Here is a 27,622-nt window from a genome sequence, read left to right on the forward strand (position 1 = left end):
TCTGGGTCTTGGTGACATCATCTGTAAATAGGAACATCAATGGAACCCACCTCATTGTTGTAAAAATGGAATAAATTATTATAGATAAAATGTTATGCTTAGCCGAGGCCTGACTTGTTTTAGTAAAGAATGCTTAAAAATTAAAAAAAAAATTTTTGACTATGGGCTCTGAAAAACAATCTGAGGGGTTTGAAGTGGCGGGGGGTGGGAGGTCGGGGTACCAGGTGGTGGGTATTACAGAGGGCACGGATTGCATGGAGCACTGGGTGTGGTACAAAAATAATGAATACTGTTATGCTGAAAATCAATAAATTTAATCTAAAAAATAAAAGATTTTTTAAAAAATTTATTTGACGGAGTGACAGCAAGAGCAGGAACACAAGCAGGGGGGATGGGAGAGGGACAGGAGGCTCCCTGCTGAGCAAGAAGCCCAGAGTGGGGCTCGATCCCAGGCCCCTGGGATCATGACCTGAGCCGAGGGCAGACGTCTAATGACTGAGCCACCCAGGCGCCCCAAAAGAAATTTTTAAAAAAGATTTTATTTAGTTCTTTGACAGAGTAACAGCAAGAACAGGACGAGCAGGGAGAGTGGTAGAGGGAGGAGCAGGCTTCCTGCTGAGCAGGGAGCTGATGTGGGGCTCAAGCCCAGGATCCTGGGATCACAACCTGAGCCAAAGGCAGATGCTTAACAACTAAGTCACCCAGGTGCCCCTAAACATTAAAACGTAAAAGAAAAAAAAAATGTGCTAATATCTCTATTACCCAGGCATACTCTCCCCTCCACCCCCACCATCCATAACAGGGGTCATTAATGCCCACAGGGGCCGAATGTGTGATTATTAATGGGAGAGAATAGCTGAGCAGCTTCTTGGCCTCCTGGCCTAGATTTTGTTTTTTATTCTATTAGAGAGAAAGTCAAGGAAATTCATAGCGCCTCTAAGAAAAAAAGCTGCACTTGTGCCATAGAAAATGCCTTAATGTTGGGGAATGATGGAGTTTGGGGTGACCTGGCACTGCAGGTTCTCTCAAACTGGGAATGGCTGTGGGCCGGCTCCAGCCAGCTCTTGTCAAACGGATCTAAAAGCCAGCGGTACAAGAACATCAGTTTTCTTTAAGAGAGGCTGCAAATTCAGACTTTGATTGTAATCAAGCAATTTGATATAATGACTTAAATTTGTTCTTAAATTTGTGTAAGTCAGGGGCATCTGGGGGGCTCAGTCGGTTAGGCAGCCAACTCTTGATTTCAGCTCAGGTCATGATCTCAGGGTCTTGGGATTGAACCCCGTGTCAGGCTCCCAGCTCAGCAGAGAACCTGCTTTAGGATTCTCTCTCTCTACGTCTCCCTCTACCCCTTCCCCTGCTTGCTTACACACCCTGGCTCTTAAAAAAATAAAGAGAGGGACGCCTGGGTGGCTCAGTTGGTTAAGCAGCTGCCTTCGGCTCAGGTCATGATCCCAGCGTCCTGGGATGGAGTCCCACATCGGGCTCCTTGCTCAGCAGGGAGCCTGCTTCTCCCTCTGCCTCTGCCTGCCATTCTGTCTGCCTGTGCTCGCTCTCTCCCCCTCTCTCTCTGATAAATAAATAAAATCTTTAAAAAAAAATAAAGAGATATTAAAAGAAAAAAAAACAACAACTTGTATAAGTCAAAAACCCTGCCTTGCAATCTACACTCTAAAATATTCCCTTGAACATACACATATATGTATACACATACATATACATCTATACACACATATATACATACATGAACACACACATGCATACATATATGGATAACATTACACACACACACACACTTTGAGGGCAAGGAACAGAAGCCTCTGCAGGGTGGCTGCATACTAGGTATGAATGGTGAGTGTGTGAATGCAGTAATACACAACGGTAGCCCACAACTGTTAGACAACAAAATGAATAAAAAGGCATCCAAACTGATAAAGAAGAAGTAAGACTTCTGCTATTTACAGATGACGTGATGCTCTATATAGAAAATGCGAAAGACACCACTAAAACTACCAGAACTGATAAATGAATTCAGTAAAGTCACAGGATACAAAATCAATATACAGAAATATGTCCCATTCCTATACACTAATAATGAAGCAGCAGAAAGGGAAACTAAGAAAACAATTCCATTTACAATTGCACCAAACCCTATAAAATACCAGAAATAAACTTAACCAAAAAGAGTTGAAAGACCTGTACTCTGTCAAAGATGATTTGACCATATAGTTGAGGGTCCATATCTGGGCTGTCTACTCTGTTCCACTGGTCTATGTGTCTGTTTTTGTGCCAGTATCATGCTGTCTTGGTGATCACAGTTTTGTAGTAAAGCTTAAAATCAGAATCCTAGAGGAGAACATAGGCAGTAACCTCTTCGACATTGGCCACAGCAACTTCTTTCAAGATATGTCTCCAAAGGCAAAAGAAACAAAAGTGAAAATGAACTTTTGGGACTTCATCAAGATCAAAAGCTTCTGCACACAAAGGAAACAGTCAACAAATCAAAGAGGCAACCCACAGTATGGGAGAGGATATTTGCAAATGACAATACAAAGGGGTGATATCCAAGATTTATAAAGAACTCCTCAAACTCAAAACACACAAAACAGATAATCATGTCAAAAAATGGGCAGAAGACCTGAACAGACACTTCCCCCAAAGAGGACATGCAAATGGCTAACAGACACATGAAAAAATGTTCATCATCATTAGCCATCAGGGATATTCAAATCAAAACCACACTGAGATACCACCTTACACCAGTTAGAATGGCCAAAATTAACAAGATAGTAAACAACATGTGTTGGAGAGGATGTGGAGAAAGGGGAACCCTCATACACTGTTGGTGGGAATGCAAGTTGGTGCAGCCACTTTGGAAAACAGTGTGGAAATGCCTTAAGAAATTAAAAATAGAGCTTCCCTATGACCCTGCAATTGCACTGCTGGGTATTTACCCCAAAGATACTGATATAGTGAAAAGAAGGGCCATCTGTACCCCAATGTTCATAGCAGTAATGGCCACAGTCGACAAACTGTGGAAAGAACCAAGATGCCCTTCACTGGATGAATGGATAAAGAAGATATGGTCCATATATACAATGGAGTATTATGCCTCCATCAGAAAGGATGAATACCCAACTTTGGGTATTCATGGACGGGACCAGTAGAGAGTGTGCTGAGTGAAATAAGTCAAGCAGAGAGAGCCAATTATCATATGGTTTCACTTATTTTTGGAGCGTAAGGAATAACATGGAGGACATGGGGAGATGGAGAGGAGAAGAGAGTTGGGGGAAATTGGAAGGGGGAGATGAACTATGAGAGATTGTGGACTCTGAGAAACAAACTGAGGGTTTTGGAGGGGTTTGGGGGGTTGGGTGAGCCTGGTGGTGGGTATTATGGACGGTACATATTGCATGGAACACTGGGTGTGGTGCATAAACAATGAATTCTGGAACACAGAGAAGAAATAAAAAATAAATAATTTTTAAAAAGACCTGTACTCTGAAAACTATAAAACACTGATGAAAGAAATTCAAGAAGATACAAAGAAATGGAAAGATTCTCCATGCTCATGTGTTGGAAGAACAAATGTTAAAATATCTATACTACCCAAAGCAATATACAGATTTAATGTAATCCCTATCAAAACACCAATAGCATTTTTCACACTACTAGAACAAACAATCCTAAAATTTTTATGGGACTACAAAAGACTGTGAGTAGCCAAAGCAATCTTGAAAAAGAATTACAAAACTGGAGGCATCACAATTCCAGACTTCAAGTTATATTAAAGGGGGTTGGGGTAAATTGGAAGGGGAGGTGAATCATGAGAGACTATGGACTCTGAAAAACAATCTGAGGGGTCTGAAGTTGCAGGGGGGTGGGAGGTCGGGGTACCAGGTGGTGGGTATTATAGAGGGCACGGATTGCATGGAGCACTGGGTGTGGTGAAAAAATAATGATACTGTTATGCTGAAAATAAATAAATGGAAAAAAAAGCTATAGTAATCAAAACAGTATGGTATTGGCACAAAAATAGACAGGTGGATCAATAGAACAGAATAGAAAACTCAGAAATAAAGCCACAAGTATATACAAATTAATCTTCAGTGCTGGAGGAAAGAACATAAAATGGGAAAGACAAGTCTCTTTAAATGGTGTTGGGAAAACTGGGCACCTACATGCAAAGAATGAAACTGGACCTCTTTCTTAAACCATACACAAAATTAAACTCAAGTTGGATTGAAGACCTAACTAAATGTGAAACCTGAAACCACAAAAATCCTAGAAGAGAGCACAGGTAGTAATTTCTCTGATACTGGCTATAACTTCTTTCTAGCGGAAAAAAGCAAAAATAAACTTTTGGGACTATATCAAAATAAAAAGTTTCTTCACAACAAAGGAAATAATCAACAAAACTAAAAAGTAACCTACTGAGTGGGAGAAGATATTGGCAAATGACATAACTGATAAAGGGTTAGTATCTAAAATATATAAAAAATTTATTAAACTCAATACCCCCAAAATGAATAATCCAATTGAAAAGCAGGCAGAAGACAGGAACAGACATTTTTTTCAAAGAAGACATACAGATGGCCAACGGGCACATGAAAAGATGCTCGACATCACTCATCATCAGAGAAATGCAAATCAAAACCACAATGAGATATCACTTCACACCTGTCAGAATGGCGAGAATCAAAAACACAAGAAACAACAAGTGTTGGCAAGGACATGGAGAAAAGTTACCCCTCTTACGCTTTTGGTGGGAATGCAAACTGGTACAGCCACTCTGGAAAACAGAGTGGACGTTCCTCAAAAAGATTAACTAGAATTACCTTATGATTCAACAATCTCACTATTGGGTATTTACCCAAAGAATATAAGAACCCTAATTTAAAGAAATATGTGCACCTGATATTTATTCCAACATAATTTACAACAGTCGAACTATGGAAGCAGCCCGAGGCTCCATCAATGGATGAATGGATTAAGAAGATATGGTGTGTGTATGTATGTATGTGTATATGTATGTACATGTATATATACATATATATGCACACACATATACAGTGGGATATTACTCAGCCATTAAAAAAAGTGAAATCTTGCCATTTGCAACAATACAGATGGAGCTACAGAGTATTAAGTTAAGTGAAGTAAGTTAAAGACAAACACCATATGATTTCACTAATATGCAAAATTTAAGAAAGAAAGCAATCAATCAAAGAAAAAAGAGAGAGAGGCCAAGAAACAGACTCTTAACTACGGAGAACAAACTGATGGACACCAGAAGGGAAGTGGTGGGGGGGTGGGTGAAACAGGTGAAGGGGATTAGAAATACACTTATGATGAGTACCGAGAAACGTACAGAATTGTTGAGTCATCATACTGTGCACCCGAAACTAATATAACAGCGTATGTTAACTATACTGAAATTGAAGTTTTAAAAACTTAATAAATGAAACAAATAATAAAAACAGAGAAAATGTACATTAAATATAGTAAAAGTCAAATTTCCCAGGGGTAAAGAAAAAACAAAAAGTTCAGTTAGGACCAAGCTCCACAATGCTGGACTTGGAGAGTAGTTCTAGATTTATGGCAGATCTACAGACCTCACCAGCAGGAGACCTTAAATTGTTTCACAAAGGGGCACCTGGGTGGCTCCGTGGGTTAAGCCTCTGCCTTTGGCTCAGGTCATGGTCTCAGGGTCCTGGGATCGAGCCCCAAATCAGGCTCTCTGCTTGGCAGGGAGCCTACATCATCCCCTCTCCCTCTGCCTGCCTCTCTGTGTACTTGTGATCTCTCTCTCTCTCTGTCAAATAAATAAATAAAATCTTAAAAAAAATTTGTTTCACAAATAACATGACTCAGCTTCTCTCCCTGCATTTGCTTCTCTCTACTTCACTATCAACCAATAAAATCTTTCCTTGTATGCAATTTAAGAGGAACTCAGCTACAGAGCATCATATGGGTTTGACAGCAGCCTCTCTGTCAGGTCACAAGAGACCTTGCTGGCTGACCAATGGCTGGACTCTTGTTGGCCTTGGTGACTAGATGTGGTCTAATGGGCAATGGCCAGGGAGGTAGGACCATGTCAGACCCTACCTGAATGCCCTGAGGACCTCAGATTCCCAGAAAGGGTAAGGGCATGGCAGGCAACATTACCTTCCCTAACTCACACAGATGATGAGATTTCTATCATTTCATAGAAAGAGTTCCCCAGTTGAAGCACAGTGGACAATATGACTTTTGGTGGGGAAGAAAGAGGACTCGATGTGAAAAGCATAAGGGATTGATAGCATCAAGCTCAGAGATGAGGAAATGACCACATTTGAAGTTGGCCTTAAAATCTTTGGCAACTAAAGCAAATAAAAAGGAAAAAAGAAGAAGAAGTCTGCTGGATTCCATATTTCAAATTTCTGGCAAGGGAAGATATGCAAATCTATCTGCAAAGCCATATTTTCCCCTCTGGAACTAAGCCCAAGCAGAAACATGTCACATGGGTCCCTGTGCAAGGCACCGCACATCAGTATCAACCACAGATTTTTCTTTTAAAAAGCACAGTCATGCTGTTTAAATGGATAATTCTTGTATTTATTCTCACTAAAGACTGAGGGATGGATATTGAATTGTGTCCCAGGGCTGAGTTTGGCTAATCCCACTACTTCAGGAAAGCTACGCAGTGCAGTGATGCAGAGAAGAGAGTCTGCAAGACATGTGTTCAGATCTTCCTTCTGCTACTCACAAGCTCTGTAAACCTGGACCATCCTCAGTCATCTCCCGTGAAACACATGGTTACGGACTTTTCCTTCGTAGGGCTGATATAAAGATTAAATGAGACGATGCACGTGTCTAAGTCAGGTTTACCAGAAATGACACTCAAAGGCAGAGACTGGCATTTGGGAGGTTTGCTGGGACTGCCTGGTAAGGAACAAAGAGGAACTGAGCAGAGGGAGAGCGAATCACCATGCAGTTTGAGCAAAGCCCTTAGCTGACCCCAGGGGAAGTTCTGGACCTGGGATGGTCCTTCAGAGTTGTCCTGAATCAAGACAAAGTGTCAGGCCTTTGTACCCCCATATTAGCCAGGCATAGGCTGTGGGCTATCCCTGGGGAAGGGTCATGTGCTTAGGTGAAGTGGTCTTTTTCAATGAAGGACATTTCTCCCAGAAAGATGCAGAGCCAGTGGTTGACCACCAACATTCCTGGAAGCTGGAGAAAAAGTGCCTACGTTCTAATGAGAGATTTGGACCCAGCGCGATGCCATCCACTATAGTATGTGACATTCACCAACACATTTTGAAATCTCAACTAACAGGAGCTATTTTAGTTATTATTTGGATTTCTTACAAACTTACAGAGCACTGAATTCAATACTGGTTAACAGATCTCTCTTAAACATGAGAAAAGCATCTCTGTAAAACAGAGTGACTCAGGGCACCTGGGTGGCTCAATCGGTTAGGCATCCAGCTCTTGATTTCAGCTCAGGTCATGGTCTCAGAGTTGTGAGTTTGAGCCCCAAGTTGGGCTCCATGCTGGACATAGACCCTGGTTAAGATTTGCTCTCTCCCCATCTCCCTTAGTTCCTCCCCCTGCTTCTACGCATGCCCCCCTCAAAGAAATACATATTTTTTTTTTTAAGGGAGTAACTCAGGGCACCTGGGTGGCTCAGTGGGTTAACACCTCTGTTTTCAGCTCAGGTCATGATCCCAGCGTCCTAAGATCAAACCCCGCCTGCATCGGGCTCTCTGCTCGGCAGGGAACCAGCTTCCTCCTCTCTCTCTCTGTCTACTTGTGATCTCTGTCCGTCAAATAAATACATAAAATCTTAAAAATAAATAAATGAAATAAAAGGGAGTGACTCAAAAGTAAGTTATCATCAACTGCTTTTAAAAAGGTAGTCTACCAAGCTAACTGTTGGTTTAATGGCAGAAGGGAGTTACCACCCCTTGAACACCCTCTCTGTTCCAGACCCTGGGATGAATGTGTTACAAATCCTGTTCGTTTAATTCTTATAACAGCCTTATGGGGTAGGTGTTTCCCCCATTTTAGAAAAGGACAACATGAAGTTCAGAGAGAAACTGAATTAACCAAATTTACAACTAGTAAGTGGCTAAAGTAGAAACTGACTCTAGATTTTTCAGCATCCCAAGATGGGACCTGTCCATTATTCCAGGCTGTCTTGAGAGCTGGGGCTCTGGTTGGGTATCAGGCAGAGCTGCCCTCAGTGGTGGTATTGCTTCTTTTCTGATAGTCTGTGCATCCCCAATTAGGGTGTATCTTTAGTGTGGGGTTTTTTGCTTTCTCTGATAGATAGTGCTTTCCTACAGGGAAGAGGTCATGACTCATTCATTAGTCCTTATCAGTCCGGCCCTGGGTAAAGTGCCCGGCACATATTAGGAGTTTAGAGAATGTCTGTTGAATGAATTAATGATCCCATAGGCTTTGGACTGAAGTGTTTTGGTTCTCATTAGTTTCCATGAGTGGTTTTAATGAAATCAGAGTTCTGTGCTTGACTAGAAGGGATTTCAACTAACCACGGGATCGTGAGGCAGGAATGCCTTCATGCTGACCCCAGCGTTTTCTGTTTCTTTGCTTTGACTTTTTGTTTTTATCCAGCAAGAGCCAGCATACAAGATTAGCTCTTCAGTGTCTCCCCAGTCCCAAACAAAAACTTGAATTGACATTCAGAGCCCCTGAGCTCTCATTCAGCCCATGGGCTTGCGATGTGGATTACCAAAGTAGGGATGTTAGAGGGACTCAGTGTGAAGGGGCAAGGACATGTGGCAGGGAGATGATACCACATCAGATAGTGAGAGGAAGCAACTTCACAAAATGTAATTGTCAAGACTTAATCCCCGCATGTTCATTTAACCAACATTTATCAAGCCCCTCCTTGTATAAGAAACAGGCACAGAGAATGATTAATGAATCCATCAAGAAAATTACAGACTAACAAGGGAGATCAAATGTGTGCACAGATAGACACAATACAACCTAGAGTGCTGGGTACACCGCATGACAAGGACGGGCATCTCTGCATCTAAGCAGAAGGAAAAAGGTGTCAGAGAGGAATCGCTAAAGAGTATTTGGCTTTTAAGCTACATCTGGAAGGAGACAAAGGAGAACAATACACTTGGCAAAAGTTAAGGTGGCATTTGCCCCTTCAGCCTCGCCTTCAGACCTGGCTTGCGCTCCTCTTCATCTCTCTCATACTTACAAGGTGTTGCACACAACTACCAGCGGTATCTGCCATATCAGAGATTTAGTCATGCATCCATAGATTTATGCATTTAACAAATAAAATGGCACACTATGTGCTGGCTTCTGTCTCAGCCTCTGGATGAACAAAATATGGTGTCTGTCCACTGAGTGCCCATCGTCCAGGAAGGGAGATCGGATTTAGCAAATCTAAAGCAAGTCATGAATTGTTTTTTAATTTCCCCTTTCTTATTCTCCCATCTAGGTTGTACAGTACTTGAAAGCAGACTATGTCTTATCTAACTCTGAAAACACCATAGTGCTTAGGGTTTGGTAGAGGTTATAAGATGACTGGGGAGTGTGTCCATGCAAAGAATGGAGCAGGGGAGACAGAGAGACAGAGCTCAGTAAGACCAAGCTCAGTAAGGCCAAAGAGGGGCAAGCGGCTCTCTATGGGTAAGTTCTAGCATTACTTTGATAATAAAAACACAGGAAAGGAATATAAATGCATTATTCCATGTGTCTCATGTATCTCTAGTTTTCCAATGGACCCTGTTTTATTTTCTTGGTTTTGGATCGAAAGGACCCCCATTTTCTGGGTGCTCTAAGATTCCTCTTTGTGCTCAAATCAATCTCTCCAGAGAGCAGTGACTCTGAAATGAATCTTTGCCAAAATCTCAACTTCAAAATGTCATGTTTCCTTATTTTTCAATATATATATATATATTTTTCTTCCACTGGCTTGTGGGAATATACATCATCTAATTAGCCAAATGGATTTTCAGTTCAGCCCAATCGTTTCCTTATCTAGCATCTGAAGCTCAGCATTGCTCAGGGGACTGCCTGGGCACGGAGGTCCTCATTAACTCTGATCTTCAATTACATTGATTATAAGCCTGCTTCTGTAATTGTGCAGCATAGATCAGAGGTGAGCTGCAGAGCTCAGGCCACTCCGTAGTGTTCTCTGAAAAGCCAGAGGCATATCGGCCCCTAAAGAAACAGAAAGCTACAGATGAGAACTAAAAATACCATGGAAGGAGGTATCACCAGACAAAATTGCCTGGCGAGCCAGACGGCAGCTGCAAATCCCTTTCATTATACCTCGAATCATGAGACAGACCTCTGAGAACCATGGATGGAAGATTTCAAAAGAAGGCTCTGGTCACAGTGGTGAATGAGAAGCAGAGGAAATCAAAGGTTATATGGTGGAAAGATGGTCATCACAAATGACGATCAGGGAATTTTTTGGCCAAATGAATTCAGCTCTTCCCTCCCCCTGTTCTTTGGGAATATGTGATAAATAATTAAAGGTTTATTTCCTAATGTTACATCATGTTTCCCCATGATGATCCCATCTGTCAGGGGCTTAGACCTGGGAGAAAGGTCTTCTCACAATCACAGGATAGAAAACAAAACCAAGACAAAGCAGAATGAAGGAACTCACCTAACCTCCCCTCAACAGACCCATGAAGATGGCACCCACTCCCACCTTCCTCCCCTGTCCCCAGAGCTTTGAATACATCCTACCACCTGCCATTGACTAAAAGCCATTTAAGGAGCAAGTGACCAAACTCCAAATATATGAGGTTAGAAAGAGCTGTTTGAGTGTTTGTGAGCAAGGGCAGAGACAACCTGGAGGGCTGGGAGCTCTTACTCCCTGAGAACAGCAACAATCTAGAGTCACGGGGCAGGTGTTGGGGGAAGGTTCTCTTACACCTATTTCTGATAGAGTCATCAGTCATTTTCCCCTATGTTGTCATCTCCTGATCTTAAAGCTCCGATCCCTTCTGCGATTTTCTTCCCCCTTTCCTTGGATCAACTTCAACCTATTCCTCTGTACTATCTACCTATCCTTGAATGATTAGCACCCTCCCCAAAATTTGTATGTTGGAAGTCCTAATGCCCAGTGCCTCTGAGTAGGACTGTCTTTGGAGGTGAGTTCTTTAAAGAGGTAATTAGGGTTAAATGGCGCTGTTAGGTTTAAGCCCTAATCCAAGAAGACTGGTGTCCTTATAAGAAGAGGAGATTAGGATACAAACACAGAAGGAAGACCATGTGAAGACCCAGGGAGAAGATAACCATATACAAAGGAAGAATAGAGGTCCTCAGAAGAAACCAACCTTGCCAACACCTTGATCGCAGACTTCCAGCCTCGAGAACTGGGAGGAAATAGATTTCTCTTGTTTAACCACACAGTCACAGTACTTTGCTACAATAGCCCTTGCGAACTAAGGTACTCTCTGTTTTATTTGACAACAACGACTTCTTAATCCCAGCATTTGCTCTGTTTATTAACCTTTATTTTTGTCATGGATCCCTATGGATCACTTTTCAGAAGAGAGTTTTCAAATGCATGGTATTACAAAGGGAACTGATAGCTGAAACACAGTTCTGTCCATGGATTCCCCACACCCCGCCCCCCCCAAAGATCGTGAACCCCGGGATAAAAACCCTAGTCTGAGCTAAGCTATTTCCATCCATTCCATGGATGCCCAGTCTGCTATCTGACCTGGTTCCAAACACTTGAACATCACTGGATGGACGAGGGAGTGGCAGCCAGATTATGATGAATATGCAATCCTGCTGAAACATGTGAATGAGATGCAAATGACAAAGAGAAGAAAACACGGAGAAGAAGTTCCACTGGCTATTTTAAAGAGGGTCGGCTTCTTTCTTTTTGTCCAAATACTATTTTTTTTTAAAGCTCTGAAGAAGATAGAAACTTGGTTAAAAGTAGAACTTTCTTAGAACAATCACACAATAAGTCATAATTTTATGAAGCTAAGTATATATTTAATTTTAAAGAAGGTTCCAAAACTTTGACTTCCTTTATTCCAGAGGATCTCAGCCTTTTTTCTTTTCTTTTTTTTTCATTATCACCTGTTTAGACAATCTATTCTTCAATCATTCTCAATCCACAGATATGTTGTGTATATGTGTATGCACTATGTTTTTGCTGTACATAAAAAAAAAAAAAGAGCAATAGATTCTCACCTCCAGAATCAATTTTCAAATCTTTGGAGGTATTCTTGTCCTCACTGAGAGTGGATGGTCTAGTTAGAGATAAACTGAAGGTCAAGAAAGGAAAGGGTTGTGCCCAAGATCCACTGGGTCTAGTGGAATAGACACTAGTAGCTGGGAGTGAGGTAAGGGTTGGAGATGGACTGGCTTCCCCAAGGCAACAGAGCTGGAAGGTGTTGGGACGGCCAGAGCCCAAGTGTGGTGACCCACGTATGCACAGTTTGTCCCAGGATTCCACACTGATAATCGAGAATAGATCCTAAGGAAGTGAGTTGTCTTGAGGCTAATAATTCTCCCTCACTGGGGGTGTCAAATGGTAGGTAATAAGTTTGAGAGGTCCATGTCAGAGAACATGGAAGGACTCATCACCAAATATCCCTTAAAAAGGAGCATGGAGATGGACAGGTCACTGGTATTTAGAGAGTTACTTCCCAGCAAAGCTGTATCAAAGGTTTGTTTTCTCTCCCCAAATGGAGGTTTCCTTGATTTCCTCCAGGCAATTGTGTTTCTACTGTTTTCTGTCTTCCCCACTTCATATTGTGATCAAAGTCTGGCTAAAACAGATTGCCACCAAATTCCACATGTCTTTATGTATCACCACAGTCTCACTTCAAAGTTGAGTTAGGGGTGTTTGAATCTGGACGAAAGAGGTTTGAAGTATTGCAATTTCAAATAATTATTTTTCTCCCGGGATGTAACAATTTGGTAGCAGGCTGGGCAGGAGAAGAAAAGAACAAAGTCTCATGAAATACCTCTTGTTTTATTCTAGGTTATTTAACTTTTTTTAAAAGAATTGCTAAAGATTGAAGGCAACTATTTGCTTTTAATTTAGAATTTTTTTTTTTTTTTTTTTTTTTTTTTTTTAGTTTTCTTCATGACTTCATTGGGAATACATGCATCAAACCAATCTCAGTGTTGGATTTCTTTTTGATCTAAGATCAATGCCTCTTGAATGAACGTGGTAGATAGTTGTCCCGGAAACCCAAAGGTCCTGTAGCTCTGATTTGCTAATATATTAGTGACCTATTATGCACAGAGGAAGCATTCCAAGACCTACTACGAATGCACAAGACCACAGGTAATGCCAAATGCTACATATGTTTTTTTTCCTATACATACCTACCTATGATAAAATTTAATTTATAAACTAGACAGAGTAAGAGATTAATAATAGGGGCACCTGGGTGGCTCAGTGGGTTAAGCCTCTGCCTTCGGCTCAGGTCATGATCTCAGGATCCTGGGATCAAGCCTCACATCAGGCTCTCTGCTCAGCAGGGAGCCTGCTTCCTCCTCTCTCTGGCTGCCTCTCTGCCTACTTGTGATCTCTCTCTCTCTGTCAAATAAATAAATAAAATCTTTTTTAAAAAGAGAGATTAATAATAATAAAATAGAACTATAACAATATACTTAATATAATTTATGTGAATGTTGTCTCTAAATATCTTACTTTACTCTATCACCCTTCTTCTTGTGATGATGTAAGATGATAAAATGCCTATGTGATGAGATGAAGTGAGATGAAGGACACACGCATTGTGATAATGTGAGGCTACCCTTGACCTTCTGATGATACATCAGGAGGAGAATCATCTGCTTCTGAACTGTGGTTGACTGGGAGCAGCTGAAACCAAGGATAAGTGAAACCACCACCAAGGGGCCTCCTGTGTTGAAAAACTTCCCTCTCTATCGGTTGCCCAAGTAAGCTCAGATCTCACATGGGAGGCAGTGGGCTGGACTACAGGATTAAACAGGTATAGTGTAAATCCTAATCTAGGCCTTCTGTGTGACCCAAGAACCAATCATTTAATCTTGGTAAGTCCTCCTCCATTTTCTTATCTGTACAACGGAAATACTTACTTCATAGAGATTCTATGACCATTACAGAAAATGCATTTGAGTTGTCTAAGGACAGGACCATGCCTGGGTAGGGCCTCTGTGTTGTCCTACTCTGGGGGACAAAACTGACATAGCCAACCATGCACTCTACGTATAATTACATGCCTAACCCATATAGATCTATATGTTTGTGTATTTCATACATGTACATAAAACTGGTAATCACGAGATCATGTATATATGTATACATGTGTATACATACACATAAGCACAGATAATTCTGCAAGTAATTGTGTTGTATGCGGATGGTACTTCCTGGAGCTATGGCCCATGACAGTCCTGCCTGGGACACACACAACAGTTTCATTAAAAAAATGATAAGCACCTTTCTTGTCCAAGCAAGTATGCTCATTTCCCCCATGCTGAGCCACGGCCTGTCCCAGGAGCACCACCGATCCGATTTTCACCATATCCCAGGGTTAGTTGCGGAATACAGGAATGAGGGATACAACTCGACCATGCAGGTCAGAAGTGAAGGGACACGGTGGAGAAGAATGTCTGGCACACATTAGGTTCAGTAAATCCCTAACGAGCATACTGTGTGTGTGTGGCTAAGACAGGCCCGCCTGACTGCACGACCCAATGAACAGACGTAGCCCAAGACCTTCCAGATCCATTAGCTTAAATTTATCACTCAATCTGCCCTGCCTCTCCCTCTTGGGGTTCACCGTCTTCTACGACATCCATGCCTTTCTGCTTTTCCCAAAGAATCTGCACACACGTCAGGGGCTGTTTGGCAAAGATGGCTCACAACTGCGGGCGCTAAGAATAACCATATTAGTAATTCCTCCCGGATCTGTTTCATTACTACACTGTGGGTTCGATGCCAACCGACCAAATTAGGCCCAGGCACCTGCCTGCTTTCGCGTCTCTCACTGTCAGTGTGCATGTGTGCGTGTGTGTGTGTGTGTTCCTCTCTCTCTAGTTCTCTGGCCTTCTCTTCTCTCTGTCTAGAAATCAATTCTGTGGGAAAAGCACAGACCCTGGGATTGGCAAAGCTGGAATTAACAAGTACCCTTCCCGCTTATTATTTGAGTGACCTCAGTAAATGCTTAATATTTCTCTTCTCAGCTTCCTCCTCAAAGAGGGAATGAATACTACTTCCCCTGGAGGCTTCGCATGCATATGAAATGTGACTGCCTGGGAACCCGACTTATTGGACGTGCTTATCAAATGGGAAGTTTTACTGCTGCCACTGTCGCTAATCGAATTGATCCTAGAAATAGCTCTGGAGGGCAGGTGTTCTTTTTATCCCCATTTCATAGATAAGGAAACTCAAGCTGAAGGAGGTTAAAGGGATGTGTCTTCAGTTGCATGGCTAGAAAGTTGATGATTCTCAAGGAGAACTCCTCTTCCTGTCTCTGAGGCTCAAGCTCTGTCTGTAACAGCAGGCTGCCTCCTATCCCTCTCCTTACTGGATGTGCGAGTGTGTGCATGTGTGTGTGATGATGTGTGCATGTGTGTGTGTTCAGCTTCTGTCAATATGCATCTCTAGTGATTTCTCTGAGTGCTAAACTTCTCACGGTGGCGGCTGAAACATAAATCAGACCATGTTGAGTGTGTAGAGAGAGAGATGGCAGGGAAAGGTGACACAGTCTTGTAATTCAATACTTAATATCTCCAAAGACATGTAATACATCCTCTTGACATTTCCAGAAGATATTTTCTGGAAACTGGACAATAACTCAAATTAATGCTAAGCCTAAATCTAATTGTTTTATGAGGCTACAAAGGACTACATAGGATAAAGCTTCCCAAAATGCAGAGGCTTCCACAGTCATGTTGATGGAACAGATTTCACTGTCAGGCCCAGATGAGAACAGCTGCCTAAATATAGAATATTGGTACCTAGAGCAACATAACAAAGGAGATGTGCAGCTTAGCCACACCATAATGTTCACTACCATGAGCCCTTTGCCAGCCAAACCCTACAATGAATTATGGCAAAGATAAGGAGAGTAAAGATGAAATTTTACATGAAGGCTAAAAGAAGGCCTTGAGGCTCAAGCAGGACTTGGGATGGCTGAGATCCACATTTCTGGTATGTGACAGGTGAACAGGTGAAGGATGAGTTATTTCATTCTGCTCCCAGAGGGAAATGGGGGTGCTTCAGGGAGCCCGGTCCTGGAGCCAGCCGGCACGCACGGGACCCCATCCTGACATTTATCTGCTGACTTAGGTCCCTTACCTGATTCTGTAAGCCTAAGGGTTCCTACTGTATCAAATGGGGACACTAGTACCTACCACATAACTCTTGTGTATATAAAGGGACATTGTGATATCCACGGTTGAGGAGGAAAGCAAGGTGGCCAAGAATATATACGACCTTATCTCAAGTTTCCAACAAACATCCAAAGGGCAATTCAGTGTGTGTGTATGTGTGTGTGTGTGTGTGTGCGCGCGCGCGCGCGCGCGCGCGCGTGTGTTTGGGAGTCACAAAAATTCTGGAAGGATATACACAAAAAAAGAGCCAATAACCCAACAGACTATGAAAAAGAGCATATTTGGTATTTTCCTCATTCACTCCTCTGGTACTTTTGCATTATAGAGGGCACGGATTGCATGGAGCACGGGGTGTGGTGCAAAAATAATGAATACTGTTATGCTGAAAATAAATTAAAAATTAAAAATTAAAAAAAAAAAGAATGCTGCTGCTGCTCCTACTATTACTACTACTGCTGTTATTACTACTGTCACCACCACTACCCGTATTAACACCAACTATCTCAGAAGGTTCAGGAGGAATAAAGGATAGAATATATATAAAGTTCCAGTATCAAGTCCAACACATAGGAGGTGACCAAGATGTGTTTGTTCTTTCTTTCTTTGTCCCTGGCAACTAAGGACTGTGAAGGGGCACTGGATGAGGACTGGATGGGGCTACTCCTCTCTCCCACGCATGTCCTTCCTAGCCCACACCCCTGGCTTTGTGCAGACTGTTCCCCTACCCTGGATGTCCTCTTTACCATACCCACCCTGCCAGCACCCAGCCAAAGCCAAACTTGTCCTCTCACCAGGAAGTGACCTGTCTGTCCTTCAGTCCCCAATGCCCTGGCCTCTGAACCTCTCTCCTCACATCAGTATCACTGCTAATGCGCATGCTTACCGAGTACCCCCCACGCCCCACCATGTGGCCAGGTTTGGGGCATGCCAGATGGTTCATCCACCTTAAAAAAGACTGAGCTTTCTGAGAGACAATCCATGTCTAACACATCTTCAAATTACTGTTCCTTGCCCCAGGGTTGGGGACTTCGTGGGCAATCAGGAGACATTCTAAGGGGATGGACAGATGAAGTGAGAGATGGCGCTTTGTGTGAGGAACACGACCTTAGAGGCTATCACATGGAGAGAAAAGAGGGAAACCACACAGCTCTCCCCACCCACTCTCCAAAGGTGCTTCAAATCTCACTTGAGACTCACAAATGAGCCTCAGTGGCAGGCAGTTTTTGTTTAGTATGTAAGGTGCCCTATGACACCTTCACCACCAATGTCTCACACGGTCCTCAAGCAAGAACTAGGGAGGCTTCTGGGGTCAGACTCTTGCTCGGCAGCTGTGCGAGCTTGGATAAACCTACTGCTCTCGTTGGGACTCAGTTTTCCTCATTTGAAAAAAAGAAAGAGGAAAATAATAGTCACTTCCTCTAGGATCACTGTCCGGAAGAAGTAAGTTAATGAATATAAAATATTTTTAGAGTCGTTGGCATTCAATCATACTATACTCTGTGTGTAAGCACATATGTTCTATGAATCATCCTCATCCCCCGTCACAAACAAAGATGCTGAAGGTATGAAAGGTGTTTCTTGCCCAAGTTACATACAATTACTTAATGGCAAACCTGGGACTACAGTCTGGATATCCAGACTCTGGGGGATGGGCTTTGTCTACTGTCACTTAGCCTCTCAGCAGGGTGGTTATTATGCTGACGTCTGAATGTATTTATCTGTACATTCAACCCATGTTTATCGAGGACTGTATGTGTCCCGGGCCTGGCCGTAAGTCCTGGATGTCTAGCAGGGAGTGAAAAAGACATGGTCCCACAGCACTTGGCTATAAAAAGTGCTCAGCGCTGAGCTGGAAATGGGCATTAAACAAAAAATGCACCAACACTTACAGGACTACAAATAAGAAAGGAGAGCCATGGGTTAGGAAACAGGGTGTTGTGAGTACACAACTCTGTGCGTGTGTGTGTGTGTGTGTGTGTGTATTGGAGAAGAGGAGGGAAAGTGGTGATATCCACGAAATAGTGTCCCCTGCAAAGAAAATAAGACATGTGAAGTTTCTGAGATCACACAGATCGGTGAGGTTCTGTTCCCAGTTGGAACAAACAGCAGCAAATGATGCAAGATGGCCCAGGGGATAGGGAGGACTTTGGCATATGGATATGATTTTGTTTTCAAACTTCATTGTCCTTTCTGGAGGGCTTAATATCTGAGAGAACCCAGTTTGAAGACCCAAAGCGCAATTTTTGTGAATCCAAACCAAATCCTTCACTGTAGCCTCATGGTTTACACAAGAGGAATGAGTATTAGCAGAGGTCACATAGAAGACCACATATAAAACTAACATCATTTCGACTTTGGCCACGAACTAGTCAATTTTCCACATTTTTGGTTGTTAATTTCATTGCGACGCTGAAGCCCTTCTGTCTCCTCATAGACAGCGTTGTCTCCTATGGTGCTTAAGGGCAGGAATACAGTCAGGTGGTCAGTATTCATGCTCTGGCCCTGCCAGGAACTAACCAAGTGGTAATGATCCACTTAAATGGGCCTGGGTTTCTCAGCTATAAAAATGGTAGATAATAATCTCATAGGAATGTGGGAGGTAATACATGTAAATTAAATTTCTGTTGTTTCAAATTACTCAGTTTTAATGTAAATGAGCTAATACATGTAAAGTATTTAAAACAGTACCTAGTACGTAATAAAAGCTCAATAAGTGTTAGCTATTCTTATGTTATTTCTACCTACATAAGTTGATGATCCTCTTGTGGAATACAAGGGAACGTTGCCTAGTTCAAATATGGTTTGGCAAAAACAAACACAATAGCCCAGATTCCCGTTTAAACAACATATTAGCTCTGGATGCAACCATGTAAACAAAAGCTCATTCTTGACTCATTTCTATTTTCTTAATTGCCTGCTCTTGCTCTGGACCCCAGCCAGGAGTCCGTCTTTAGCCATGCCACGGACACACACACATCAGATTATGTGTGTGCGTAAACAAGAACACACAGCTTCTGGGGGCTGCAAAGAAATGACATTAAAAGTGAGTGATTTGAAACAACTGAAATTTAATTAAAAACAAAATTAAAAGTTGTTCCAAGCCCAGTGCTTCAGCCAGCAAGGCTCAGAGGAAATTAGTAAGTGGGACTAATAGCTGGAACCAATTCACAAACCTCTATGAAGAGATAGTCAGAGGGAAGAAGATGCATACTCTTTAGATGAAACAATTAAAGATCACTTCTGAGAAATAATCATGAACAGTATCCCAGGGCAAAAAGGAATATTATTAGCTGGTGTGTTTCTTTTTTGACTTTCTCATTTCCATTACAGGAAAGTGCCCTGAAATTCCCCAAGTAGCATCTTCTATGGCAACAGACAAGGATACTGATTTTGAAAACCAGACTTAAATGAGTGGGAGGTGGGGCAAAAAATTCCCTTTAAAAAATAATTATCACCCACTGCTTGACATTCCGAAACCTTACCAATGTATCTATCCTTTATAATTTCAAGAACTCGGGTTGCTTAGTAAAACTCCAATCCTCTTCAAATTATGGGTCTCAAACAATGAGCTGACAAGCGTCGACTGGAAATTGGGGACGGGGTTCCAAGACGATTACACATGCTGGTTTCTGGGGCGCCATCACGGATGGATTCAGAGTGGGAAGGAAGGCTGTGTTTGAGACAGAGTAGAGTGGCAGGTCCAAGAGAAAGGTCAGTCTGTCCCTGGTTCTTAGTGCAGCGTGGAGATGGGCAGAGGAAAAGAAGCACAAACACTGTCAGGAACCAGGAGGATGCAGGGGACGAGCTGAAGGTGATTAAGAAGGCAAGGGGATTGGGGGAAGTCCAGGAGAGAAGTAACCAGAGCCGGGACGCTGAGAGTTCCTGTGGGTGTCAGCTGGTTGGACGTGGGGTGGACCAGTTGAATTTAAACACACAAAGTTGGGGCATAGAGCAAATGCCCCTGAACAAAGGACACGCATCAGAACCTGACCTGCTGAACACCAGCTCCCTTGCCGGGGGAAAGGAAACAAGAATGCTTCCTCCGTAGAAGATCAGGTCACTGGTCTCCTCTGCAATCCTCCCTCACCCCGCCCCTCCCCCCCAAAACTGGGCAGACCTCATTCCGGATGTCCCATTGCTCTAGAGGATTTGGATGCACTCTGGCTGGGACACACTTTCCTCCCCCGCACCCCACCTGTCTCGGCGTAAATGGCACCTCCTCAGAGGTCTTCTCTAACCACTGTATCTGGGCTTGACATCCCAACGTGCCTCCTAGTTTCCCACCATTTCTGTTATTTTCCCAGCAGCTCTCACTCATTTCACTGCCATGGTAGATTTCATTATTTTGCTAATTTTCTTAGCCAAGTGTCTGTCTCTTGCTGAGAATGAAAGCATTATGAAGGCAGGGCCACTCATAATGCCTTTTCCAGGATAGCATCTCTATCACTCCAGGACACATAAGGATACATGAAATAAATATTTGTTCAATGTATGAGTAAGTTCTGTAGAGACTAAAGAAGACACTGCTGGTCAAACATCTAGCACACTGCCTATCATGTCAGAGGCACATGATGACTTCTAGCTGATACCTTTATAATCATCTAATATATTGATTCAGATTCTCACAGTGAGTTTGATCCCAGGTGGGCAGAAGGCTGGAAAGACTGAGAAGGCACCTGGAGGGCTCCAAATTCCAAGTTGCTGTCCTCATTTTGTGTCTGGAACACCAAATATGACACAAGAATGTGCTCCTTGTATATATGGATCTTGCTGGGGCGTCCAAGGATGGGGAAGGGGTGATGCTGAAGGCTGATGAAGCAGGTCCATTATGGAAAGGGGAGAAGCTGAGACCCATTCTCTTTTGCCCAAACCAGTTCTACCCTATCTTCAAACAAATTCTTTGAGGAGGAGGATGGATCTCTCCAAGATCAACCTTCCTTGACGCTCAACTCAACGCCTACTTTCTCTAGGAATCTTTGAGATCTAGGGCACCTAGGTGGTTCAGCTGGTTAAGTGTCTGACTTTTGGTCTTGGCTTAGGTCATGGTCTCAGGGTCATGAGATCTGCACTGGGCATAGAGCCTGCCTGGCATTCTTTCTCTCCCTCTCCCCCTCCCCCCAAAACCTGCTTATGTGAACTCACACACTCTCTCTTTCTCAAAAAAAAAAAAAAAAAGCCACCTGGGTGGCTTAGTCATTGAACGTCTGCCTTCAGCTCAGGTCATGATCTCAGGACCCTGGGATTGAGACCCACATCGTGCTCCCTGCTTAGCTTGCTTCTCCCTTTTCGACTCCCCTGGCTTGTGTTCCCTCTTTTGTTGTCTCTCTCTGTCAAATAAATAAATAAAGTCTTAAAAAAAAAAAAAGAATCCTTTGAGATCTGTCTCAATGAGAACTGTCCTCTCCACCTTCCTTTCTGTTCTGGATAGAGCTTTGTGAACCACGCAGCTTATATTTCCTGTGTTCAGAAGTCCATCTCATTGGCACACCATGTGCCCTGATTTTATGTCTTGAATGGGAAATAGATCTAATACGAGGCTCCACTCTATGTTGGAGATTCTGACAAAATTTGGAGCCCCTGAAAGTGGAAGAGACAGTGTCTGCCTGACAGTAGCCTATGGTTCAGCCGGTAGGTAACGGGGCAGACCCGTATCACAGAGCATCACCGGCGTTGTGATGAGGCCGGATCAGAAACCTCTGGGCACACAGAGCAGGGGCCCTGCCTCCTGGGGAAGGTCCCCCTGGCCACACCTGAGCTAAATGCCCAAGCATTAGAAGGTGACGGCTAGGAGGAATGGAGGGAAAAGAGAATCCTGGCAAAAAGAAAGGGCTGTTTGTTAAGCAGCTAAAAAGAATGTTTGGGGCCTTCAGGAAACAGCCACTTTGTTTGGCTGGCATGTATATGAGATGGGAAACAGGCAAAGAGAGGCTGGGACGTAGCTCTGGGCGCTCACAATTTAGAAAATTGCTATGCTGGCTACCTTGCAACAGACCCACGGTGTGCCCTCACCTCTGCACCAAATTCTCCCTCTTGACATGGCAGAAGCTGCCATTTTTAATTGATTCCATATTTCAAATGTGACAGCGGTTAAAGTCGCTAGGCTGCTGGGCCCCTGGGCCCAGGCCTCTGCTTCCGCAGCCGGTCCCATGCCCAGCACATTCATGTGGCATCTGCGTCCGGGCAGGAAACGGCCACCCCGAGAGTCTTCACGCTCACAGGGCACAGCAGCAACAGTGCGGGGGCCCGGAATGGTCGCACACCAGCCTCCGCCTCAGCCTGAATCTTTGGAATCCCTCAGGGGATTCCAAAGGCATCACCTAAAATATCACGCACACAATCAGACCTTTGGGAGGGCAGCCCTCAGAAATCTGGTGCATTAATTTTGTTCACAGAACACAGTGACATCTCTTACTAGTAATTTTCATCCAGGCAGGATCTGTACTGGTCCAAAAATTCTGTATTCCTCACATTTGCTTGTGACTTTTTTTTTCCTATACATGTAGCCAAGAAGTGGGCATCTGCTTCCTCATCCTCACGCAGGTGAGCTGGTAGCTGAGCACAGCAGTCAGAACGGCGAGCCCGCAAGAGTGTTTACGAACGGTCAGGCTCTAGCATTTAGCCACCCGTTAATCATTTAATCATACTTACAGGGTGGTCTGATTCCCGCATCATGGCATCCCCATTTTTCAGAAGATGAACCAGGGCCATGGGAAAGGTGGCGTCAGGATTTGAAACCCCGTACTCTGCCTCTGGCATTCGTGGTCTTTACCACCGCACTTCAAGGCTTGGCAGAAGACGTTCTTATTTTGATGTCTGGGGTCACCAGGCTCTCAGGGGTGTTGGGAGGCAGGCGCCGAACCGTCTCTGACTCCTTTCCCTCCTCAGTGCCTCCTTGCTGTGAATTACTAAATGTCCACAGTTCCAGCCTTATAGGAACTCCCTGTCTTCTCTGTCACTGCCAATGCCCTAGTTTAGACATCATCTTGCACACAAACGTTTAACAGCCCCTTAACAGCTTCCTCCTTCCACGCTGTAGTCCATCCGCCCACGAGTCTTTATTGAACACCCACTGACTTACCAGAGCGTTCACAGGAACAAGCGAGCTACACTCTGGGCCCTTAAGGGGCTGAAGGCGGCATTAGCCGGTGTGTACTGAGCACTGACTGTGTGCCCTGCCTGCCATCCGCTTCGTATTCAGTCACTCGACTGTTCCTGGAGGTGCTTTACTGCTGTCATCGCCATTTCACAGATGAGCAGACAGAGGCTTTGGAATTAAATAACTAGTTCAGTGCGACATAGCTAGGAAAAACCAGAGCCAAGTATCGAACCTGGGGAGTGCGATTCTACATCTCAGACTCTTAACCAAATTAGACATCAAATAAGCAATTGTAAAATGTGCTGAGTGCACATTTAACAGGGGAACCAACTTAGATGAGGAGGGTGAACTGTCAGTGAAAATGAGTATTAGTGAGTGCCCCCTGATTGCCAGACATTCTGCTGAAGGCTTGACAGATAGTATCTCATTTAATTTTCCCAAGAGGAAGCCATTATTATCATCGTGCCCACTCTGTAGATTAAGAAACAGGCTAGAAAGGTTCAGTAACATCTGTGATATCAACTAGCTACTCATTCACAGGGTCAGCATTTGAACCCAGATGCAGCTAACTCCACAGCCTGAACTCTTAATTACCACCCTGCATTGCCTTTTGTAAGAGCAGCTGTGACCTCGGCACCCTCTGGTTTACACCCTTCAGTGGCTCCACGCCTTCCGGTCACTTCCAGGAGGGAAGCCCCACAAAGAGACCCTGCTCTTTCATATACGCCTCCCATTAGTCCCCATCATGCCCCTTGGAGCCTGGGGCGCTCTGGATGTTTTCTGTTCTGGCCACACCTTTTCTCCTCTTGGTCCGAAATATTGTCCTTCTCATTCTCACTCCCTCCTGGATCTCTAACAGGGCACCCTCTCACTCCCCATCCTGCCCATCCAGCTCCTTCCCATGGGACAAACCGTCTCACTCCCAAAGGCGTTACCCAGATCTGGCATGTGGAAAATACTCCAGGTTTCCCTGGCAACCTTGCTGACTCCTGTCTCTATGTCCTACCTGGTCCATTTATGATTTGCCTTCTATTGTAGTCTTCTGCTTTATAGTTACCCTGTCACTTTAAATAACAGGTGTGATCCCTTTGAGGATATGATTAGCATTTACGGAGCACCTGTTGGGGGATATTTTCCTATCACCCTCTATTTTATCTTCACCATCACCTCCTGAAGTAGGGGCTAAGGGCTTTACTTTTATAGATAGTGAAATTGCCGGCTCAGAGCAGGGAGGTGACTCACCCAAGACCCACAGTTTGTAAGCAGAGAACTGCAGACTTGAACCTGTGGTTTTCCCATTCTAAATTTCTCGTGCTTTTCCTCATTTCACCCTGAGACGTGAGGGCACAACTGACTCAGGAACACGACTGACTGTGTCCCAGGGGGCAACTTCTTACCCTGCACAGACGCTCAGCAAGGGTCAGCTGAAAGCCTTAGTATCTCGATCTACCAATGAATCCCAAATGCGAGTTAGGTTTAAAGCAGAAGATGGAACACATGGAAAGATCAGGGGTGCTCCGGGCTCTGGGGGGCATTCAAGCTGCAGGTAAAGATGTCCAGGTCTTTAACAAAGGTTTAGAAAGTTGCCAACGGCTGCCCCCAAAACTGTGCAGCTGCAGACAGATTTGGCTTAGATCATCCATAGGGATGGCTGGGGAGGGAAGTCAAACAGCGAGGCTCTGCTGGGTACCAGGAGCCTGATGGAAGGAGTACAAGGAGGCAGGAGGGATATACAGGTTTTAATTATTCCTCCCATCTCTACCCTGTGAATAGGATGCATTCTCTCCCTCCCAGACTCTTTCTGGCATCCAAGATGCTCAAGGTCCCTTGGCAGCTGAAGCTGGGAGCTGGAGATGGGGAGGCATCTTTCCCACCATGGCCCGGCTCCCCACCCCTTCTTTTTTCATCCCAGCAGCCTTGGGAGCCCACAGTCCCTGCCCAAGCTTGGCTGTGATCCTTCTAAGCTTTCTTCAAATGGCAACTTGTGGGCTGTGAAAAGTTTGCTCAGCTGCCTTTGCTCCCAAGATCCTTGCTCAGGGGGCTGCGAGACCCAGACAGAGAGGTCCAGACAAGAGTCAGAAGAGACAGGGCTGCTAATGGGTGGTTGCATAAAGACTCCAGAGGCCATGCACACAACGGGATGAGTAAAAGGGGACTTTGAATCGTAGGGTTTTTCATTCCGCTTTTAGAATGTTAGGGCAGAAAGGAATTTTAAGTACCATCTTGTTCCCTTCCCAGATTGTGCAAGGAAAAAACCCGAGGCCTGGGGAAGCAGAGATTGCCAAAGTCCCGGAGAATTCGTGGCAGGGCCACACCCCAAGTGAAGGCATCTCATTCTCTGTCTACCACATTCTTCAGCTGCTAGTTTGAAATAATTTTGCTCAACCCCTTCCTGCCTTTGTGACATTCAGGTGGTCCCCTAAACTGCCTGGGCTTCAGTTTCCCTTAAATTGACAATAGTTAGGAGAATGTCTGGATCTCCTTCATGAGGTATTAGAAGTAAATGAGGTAACCCTTTTCGTGCTTAGCAAAGGGCCTGGCACTTAGCAGTGTTCTGTAAATGCTACCAATTATTAGTGTTGATCGTAGCTCATCGTCAGAAGACTTAACCAGCAGGGTCTGGATGTATGTACTGGGAAGAGCCCATGCCTCTCTGATAATCCTGCTATCATCTAGCTTCCAGCTCTAAATAACCAGCAGTGGTTCTGAGTTCTAGCTCAGGTAGCACCCTTCAAGACATCCTCCCCTTAGTGGCACTCTCCTTGGGGTAGTTGGCTGCCCTTCTTCTCTGTCCCCACAGCATCCAGTACAACTTTCTCTCTGTAGGAGAAGTCAGAGTCTGTTCTATTCATGTCTGCACCCCTGACATCTACACATGCCACGGAGAAGGGGATGTGCAGTATTTGTTGATCACAGGAAGGGAGGAAGGAAGAGAGGGAAGAAAACCGGTATTGTATGTGAATAAGGAAGTATTGTAATGAACTAATTCTTAACTATTTAATTTCTTCCCTTTGGCCCAGCTAACCTTTGACTGATGTGGCCATACCCACTAAGAGCTCTTCCCAACTCTTTTATTGTCTTTATAAATAATAACCTTATGAACAACAGAAAGGGATTACACCCCATTCTCATTATCAGACCTATTCTCCCAGTTGGCCAAGTGAGCCCACGCACATTCATCAGCCCTCTGACACTCATTTGAAGCAGGGAGTATTAACAATGCTTCTGGGTGAGGAAACTGAGGCTCAGGGGGATGAATTAATATACCTAAGGCAGGGGGTGAGGAAGACAACCTAGAAAGCAGACTATCTGGGAGTAGAACTCACGTCTCCTGGGTCACAGATCAATGCACTTAGCCACTGCACCATGTTACCATCTTTCTCCCAGCACTGCCCCTCTGCCTCACCCCTACACCACTCTGCAGACACCAGGCCAACAAGGATGGAACAACCAATATAATCTCAAGCTCCCTCTCATCAAGGCTCCCATCCATCACTCTCCCCTCCTTGTCGCAAAGTCAACGTGGTCCTCTGCCCACAGCAGCAGAATGGAATTTTAATGAGAAGAAATTAAATCTCCCTACCCCTTTCAACCCCAGCTCCTAGGAATGTATTTTTGGACTCAATGTGCTATCAAAACACAGAAATTAGTCTCCAATTTTGGACGTCAAACTCAGTTATCCCTTTTGTTAAGAAAGGAAATTAATAACAATTCCTCCTGGTCAGACGCCAAGCTAACATCTTAGCACAGAGTGTCATTAAAAATCCCAACCCAACGGGCTGTTGTGGTATCTTTAAAAGCCTAAACATGGACAGCAGCTGAAAACGGGTTTCGGGGGTTTATTCTCCCTCAAGTCCTTTGTCACTTCTAACCTGGGGATCAGTTACTATTTAAAGAAGAAACGGCTTGAAGCTTTTTTTTTTTTTCTTCCATGGTTTTGTGGATTCAGAATTTTCTAATGAAGAGGTTTGATGGTGGGTGGGGAAGCAGATTCCACTCTAGGGGGTATGCTCTGCTCCGAGCACCAGCTCCAGGCCATTGCTGAGCGAGCTGCCCATTAAGTACAAGAAGAGGGAGAAGGGAAAAAAAAAGTTTTCACAGTTTATAATTATATTACCCGTTTCATTACAGATCTCATTTTAATTCTGACTGAAACCTAGCCTTGCCTTCTCTCTGCACTCTCTC

The 27,622-nt window shown here is 44.0% G+C and overlaps 1 protein-coding gene across 2 annotated transcripts in view; it reads right to left on the reverse strand.

The window, feature by feature from the left end:
* The window catches only part of ASTN2 (astrotactin 2), a 600,456-nt gene that overhangs the window by 473,573 nt on the left and 99,261 nt on the right, over positions 1-27,622 (reverse strand). The gene's annotated exons all lie outside the window — the stretch shown is intronic.

This window comes from Mustela putorius, unplaced genomic scaffold, assembly GCF_011764305.1.
Source record: "Mustela putorius furo isolate JIRA1106 unplaced genomic scaffold, ASM1176430v1.1 tig00537301_pilon_pilon_pilon, whole genome shotgun sequence".
Lineage (NCBI taxonomy): Eukaryota > Metazoa > Chordata > Mammalia > Carnivora > Mustelidae > Mustela > Mustela putorius.